The following is a 6,560-nucleotide window of genomic DNA, read 5'->3' on the forward strand; positions in this document are numbered from 1 at the left end:
TATAATATATATTAAATATATAATATGTTTACATGTTATATATTTACATAAATATATATTAAATACATAAAATATATTCTACATATATATCTTTTATTTCTTTATCCATTTATCTGCTAACGGACACTGTGGTTGTTTCCATGTCCTGGCTCTTGTAAATAGTGCTGCAATAAACACAGGATTGCAAATATGTCATTGATGCGGTGATTTCGTTTCCTTTGCATAAATACCCAGGAATGGGATTACTGGATTATATCGTAGTTATACTGTTACCTTTTTGAGGACCCTCCATAGTGTTGTCCAGAGCGGCTGCACCAGTCTGCATTCCCACCAACAGTGCGGGCGGGCTCCCCTTTCTCCGCATCCCTGCCAGCACCTGTTGTTTCTTGTGTTACTGATTTTAGCCGTTCTGACAGGTGTGAGGTGAGGGTTCATCATGGTTTTGATTTGTTATTTCCCCCATGATGAGTGATGTCGAGCATCTTTTCATGTGTCTGTTGGCCCTCTGGATGTCTTCTTTGGAGAAGTGTCTGTTCAGGTCTTCTGCCCATTTTGTAAATGGGTTACTTGCTTTTCTTCCCCCTGGAGTTGTATCGGTTCTTTACGTCTTTTGGACATTAACGCACTTTTGGGTTCTCCTTTTTAAAGAAATGATTATCCACCCCATTTCAGAAAATAAACAAACAAATCTCTGTTTCCCAAGTGAAAAACAAAACAAAACAAAAAGTGAGAGGCCTGAGAGAAACAAGCTTGCCCCAAGATGGTCTTGTCCCCAGAAACTAGAAGAAGAAGGCAGTCTACCACTGAGTTTGCATTATGTATTTTAGAATAAAACACTAAGTCATTTCTTAGAAGGTAATCTTTTAATTAAAAAAAAATCATTAGAGTTTCAACGTTTATAAAAACCAGTCCCTTTGCGACAATGGCCACCACGATTTGAAACTCTGCTCCTGGGGCATCCACCAACATCCGTGGCTTGGGAAACACTCCTGCCCTGCCAAGGTTGGCGGGGTTCTGTCCCTAGATGGGTGGAGCGGAATCCCATCACTTGAAATGCTCATTCATTCATGTCCAAAGAATTAGGTGTTGTGAGCATTAGGGCTCATGTGCAATTGAAAATAGTTTTCCCAGCTGCCCGCCCCCGGAGGTCTGCAGACCAGCTGCTTTCCACAACCACAAAAATGAAATAGGACTGTGTGAGGAGACGTCAGCCGGTGGCTAGCAGCTGTGAGCATCTTGAGTGTCTTGACCCGGGATGTGGTCAAGGCCAAAGGGAGGCCTTGTCTAGAAGCCTTGGGGCAAGGCGGGCTGGTCTGGGGGCCTGTATGGGGGCCTTTGTCCTGAGGCCAGTGTCTGTAGGGTCCATAGTGGATGTCTCGCTCATGGACACCCTTGGAGAGGAATCACATGGAAAAGGGGTAGAGGCCCAAGAGCGTCCACAGGGACCTCACCACTAACCGTGTCATTGATGTGCCCACGCCCACCATGTTTCCAAACAGCTGCATGTAAATCACACCATCAAAGAGGAAAAGAGGCTAACTATTTTTGATGAATTTGCCATTTTTGCTTTGTGTTCTTTATTTTGTTAAATATTTATTTGTTTATTTTGAGAGAGAGAGAGAGAGAGAGAGCTGGGAAGAAGCAAGAGAGAGAGAGAGAGAGGTAGAGAGAGAACTACGAACAGGCTCCATGCTGCCAGCACAGACCCCGACTTGGGGCTCGATCTCATGAACTGTGAGATCATGACCTGAGCGGAAATCAAGAGTCCGACGCTTAACCCAACGAGCCACCCAGGCGCCCCGAATTTGCCATTCTTAAAACATTTTTTTTATTATTATTAAATCACCCTTATCGTGCTCTCCACCAATTTGGATCTATATAGACTTGGTCACAGGGAGTGGGCACAAGGACGGCGGGTGGAACTTGAAGTTTGAAAACCTGTCCGCGGCTCCTGAGTTCTGTCCCCTGTGCGCTGCTTGGAGAGGGAGCAGGGCTGTGCCTTCGGGCTCGGACTGGGCAGGCATGACGCACAGCCCTGGCGAGGTTGCCTTGCTGGACCCAGTGACCGAAGGCCCCTTTCTCGGGGTGAAGGAGGTGGGAGGGCACGGGGGCCCTATCGCCCTCGTGAGCTTCAGCTGGGCTGCATGTTCCAGAATCTCATAGACAGAAAACCTGCGGACTCCCTCTCTCCCCGCGCCACCCGATTTCAGGATTCTTTGGCCGCTTTCCCCCTTGTTATTTGGTGGACAGCACGCCTCCAGATGAGTAACTATTTCAGGGACCCTTGCTCCCTCCTCTTGACGGAGAGAAGCCTTCAAGGCATTTGCAGCCTTCAGAACAGCAGACGCAAAATGCTTGGCTGCTATTCTATCTTCAAGTCAAGAAGACAGCGACACGCTCAGCAGCTGTGGGTTCTGGCACACGCAAGTGTGTGTGTGTGGGGGGGGGAGGTCTGAATCTCCGAGATCCCAGTTCCCCACCTCCGAGCGGGGCAGGAGGCCGACGTGTGTCTGCACCTTCCAGCTCTTTGTGCGTGGAGTTTTGAATTCTTTTTTCTATCGTTTGGGTTTTATTTATTTATTTTGAAAGAGAGAGGCAGAGAGCCAGTGGGGGGAGGCAGAGAGAGGGAGAGAGAGAATCGCAAGCAGGCTCCGTGCTGTCAGTGCAGAGACCAAGGCAGGGCCTGAACTCACGAACCCCCTGATAGTGAGCTGAGGTCGTGAGCTGAGCCGAAACCAAGAGTCGGGCAATCAACCGACTGAGCCACCTAGGCGCCCCCGGAGTCTTGGATTCTTAAAAACATCTACTCCAGTCATGGGCCACCACAACCCTGTCCCCAGACCGCACACGAGGACAGGACGGTCTGGGGCCACAGAGAGATGCGCTGGGCAGGGCGCAAGGGAAACTCGCCATCAGCGGCCCTACTCCTTCCCTGCGTTTCACAGACTTCAAGGCATGGATTTGAGCACTGGAACCTTCTCTGCTGTCAGTGAAGGAGAGATGAACGATAAAACCCTGGTCCGCAGTGGCATCGAGCAGCACGAAGGTGTTGGGGGGGGAAGTGGCTGAGCCCCTGCCCTGGGTCAACGACACACAACTTGCTCCTTCAGAGCAAGATGGCATGATGTTTAAATGAGAGTCTATAAGGGTGTGTAGACCTGTGGCCGAAACCAGGAAAATGAAGGTATTACCAGCTATTGGTTCATATACATTTATTTATTCAGCAAACATGGGGCTCACTCTGTGTCAGGCACCAGGAATACAGTGACAAATAGAATGCTGAGAGAACCAGAGTGGCCTGGCCGGGGTGGGCAACCATCTCAGCAATGGGGAGAGGCCTGGGGAGTGGTCCCATGTCCACCCACATCTGGCTCCCAGTAACAGGCAGAAGGTCTTTTTTTTTTTAATTTTTTTAAATGTTTTTATTTATTTTTGAGACGGAGAAAGACAGCATGAGCAGGAGAGGGGCAGAGAGAGGGGGAGACACAGACTCCGAAGCAGGCTCCGGGCCCCGAGCTGTCAGCACAGAGCCCGACGCGGGGCTCGAACTCCGTATCCGCGAGATCGTGACCTGAGCTGTAGTGAGATGCTTCAGGGACTGAGCCCCCCGGGCGCCCCAAGGAGCAGAAATTCTGAAGGGCCCTCAGGCTGAGCCGTGAGCACAGCCCAGTGGACATTCCAGCACTTTCCCAGGACCTCCACGACCTGCTCCTCTCTAGGTATTCCTGATGGGAATTTGACTGTCAAGGGTGAGACATAAAGACCTAGAAGCAGAGAGGAAACTGTGCTTGGAAGTGGCTCCAAGCCCATTCTCCATCCTTCTAAACATCACGGGAGCTGCCTGGTAGCATCAGCTCAAACTACCCAGAGCTGTTTTGTTTTTTTTCCTTTTCTAAAATTTTAGCAACATTGATACAAAATTATTAAAAAATATATATTATATATATACGTATATAATATATATATTCTTAGAGAAAATAAGGCATAACATAGAAAAATGTGGGCACTAAAATTTCAGACAGTTTCAACGAGGACTTTGGGACCCAGGGCAGAAGGAAAAGGAAAAATGTGTGCTTGAAGGGTAGTAGAAATAATCAATAATGATTGATTTTCAATGTTGATCAAAAAATACAGTCTTAAAGGGGGCTCCTGGGTGGCTCAGTCGGTTGAGCGTCCCGACTTCAGCTCAGGTCACGATCTTATGGTTCGTGGGTTCGAGCCCCGCGTCAGGCTCTCTGAGCCTGGAGCCTGCTTTGGATCCTGTGTCTCCCTCCCTCTCACCTCCCCCGCTTGTACCCTCTCTCTCTCTCTCTCTCTCAAAAATAAATAAACATTAAAAAAATAATTAAAAAAAAGAATCCAAACGATGAATAAAACCAGGTAGAAGTGGTTTTTAAACACGGTGCATATGGAAAAGTTTAACTCTGTTATCTTGTCAGCGAACTATATGGCCACTGCCCTGATGAGAGACACCCGTCCCACATCCATTTCCTGAACTGTCTCTGTAGCTTCTGTCCCTTTACCAAGTTCTGCGTCGTTGCGGGGCAGACGGAGACAAAGCGGGGGACATCCTCGTCAAAGTCTCTCCTGCTTAATTTTTCCAGAAAAATCTACTAAAAAGAGAGTCTGCAAAACCCTAATTCTCCGTATGAATTTATTCCTTGACGTGACTACTTAGAATCTCTATCATCACGGCAAACGATTTTTTCCAGTTAGGAAGTCGCCTCTGATGGCCAGTCGCCCTTTTCTGGAGGCGGAAAACTCGGCCCCCTGGGCAGGAGCAGGAGACGCCACCAGTGTCCTCACTACGAGGCTTTGCGGTTGGGTCGCCTGGGGACGTTTCCAGCTTTCCTCCTAACCCAGGGGACAGCTGCGGGCAGCGTCCACACTCGCTGTGTTTCCATCTGTACGATGGGGACACCTCACCTCCCACTTGTCTCTTGGAGAGCAGAGGCGCTACAAAGCGGTGGGTGAAGTCCTCTTTCGCCAAGGGGCTCTCGGTCCAGGGGGTCACCCTGTCCTTCCAGAGGCTGGAAGGTGCTTGGGGGGCCTGGGGCACCGCCACCTTTTCATCCGCTCCTGCCAAGGACTCTTCAGGTCCCCGCAGCCCAGACCGCCTGAGAAGGCGCCAGCTGAACAAAGCCCTCCCCATCCCCTGTGCTCTTTCCTCTTGTTTGCACTTTGATAATCCCCCAAGCTCGGCGCAGACTTTCACCATTTAAAAAGGGCTCTGTGAAGCAATGACCATTCACACGCTCGTTCAAGGGCTCCTGTTCCAAACCCACACCTGGCTGGGGGTCCCGGCGTTGGGAGCGCCGATGCAGGCGCGGACACCTGCCTGGTGGGAGCACGGGCGGGCCCCTGCCCGCGACTGTGACACCTCGTGCCGCCCTTGACCGGGCGTGGGAGGAGTTCTTGGCGATAGTTGCCGTCACGTTTTAATTACCGCTACGCTGGCTTGGCAGACACATCCTTCCTTGGCTGCGTGTGAAAAACAACAACAAACACTTTTAAGAACTAGAAGGCAGATGGGTGGTTTGATTCTTGCAAAAAGAAAAACGCTGTGGCGGCGGAGGAAAATGACACGGCCGGCTTCCCACAATGTACTACGATGTTGCATGGAAACAGACGACGCTACCCAAGGGCGCTGGGAAATTCAAGGCAGTCCGCGACACCAGAGGACTTCCGGCGGTAGGAAACTTGCAGGGAGGGAGCGGTTTGAGGTTGGGCATGAAGGGAACCCCCGGTTTCCACCGAATCCCTTTTCCCAGGCTCACCTGCTGGCAACAGGCACAGAGTTTCTTTGCTCTCCCCCTGCCCCCCACCCCTGCGCCCGGCACGCTCGGGGCTGTCTGGACTCCCAGAGTGTGTGAGAGCTGTGCCACTCTCCTTCACAGATAACATAAATAAAGCGCCGTCCAAAGCAGACAGACACTTGGGCAATTCTTTTGGAACATTCCGTCCCTGATGTTCCAGTAAATTGTTGCATCAGTGGAGATGAACAGCAGGAAAGACTGTGCAGGAGTGAGTTGGGGCGGATTAGCACAGGGCAGAAGAGCCTTGCCCGGAGGGAGACCGCACACGGCCTGTGATCGGCCTGCACGGGGGTCCTTGCGGAGGGACGCGCTCTCCGTGGGCATCTGGGCTGCTCTCTGCTCCACAGTGACCTGGGGGAGGACCCGGGGCAGCAGCTGGGAACATTTCGGAAGCCACTTCGGGGACAACCCCACTTCTCTAAGGACTGGAAAGGAGGGATCAGGTGTTGGGATCCTCTGACTCTGTAAGCGTCAGGAATGAATTTCAGTTCCTGCCTCTGTCTCCTAACCGGTGGCACAGGAGGTCCGAGGCGGTGTTGGCCGAAGGTACAGAAGGTGCGGAAGGTGAGACTGTGTGTCACCGTGGGTGGCAAAGGCAGAGGAAATTAACACACAGACTGTGCGATGTCAGTGCTATAGGTCAGGGAACCAGTTTCCCGGGCACGTGTGGCTCGGCCAAGGCCCCAGTGGTTGCGTGACAGAGAAACTCCACGTGCCCGCCCACCTGCCCGGCCACCTGCCTCT

The 6,560-nt window shown here is 51.2% G+C and overlaps 1 long non-coding RNA gene across 1 annotated transcript; it reads right to left on the reverse strand.

Moving 5' to 3' along the window:
- Positions 1 to 5,255: 5,255 nt before the first annotated feature.
- On the reverse strand, positions 5,256 to 5,908 carry LOC125160489 (uncharacterized). Its single transcript, XR_007150268.1, has 2 exons — positions 5,778 to 5,908; positions 5,256 to 5,481 (listed from the first exon to the last, which is right to left on the reverse strand). It is a non-coding gene; the product is annotated as an uncharacterized LOC125160489 (long non-coding RNA).
- Between the last annotated feature and the right edge of the window lie 652 nt (positions 5,909 to 6,560).

The sequence above is a fragment of the Prionailurus viverrinus genome, chromosome A2 (assembly GCF_022837055.1).
Source record: "Prionailurus viverrinus isolate Anna chromosome A2, UM_Priviv_1.0, whole genome shotgun sequence".
Lineage (NCBI taxonomy): Eukaryota > Metazoa > Chordata > Mammalia > Carnivora > Felidae > Prionailurus > Prionailurus viverrinus.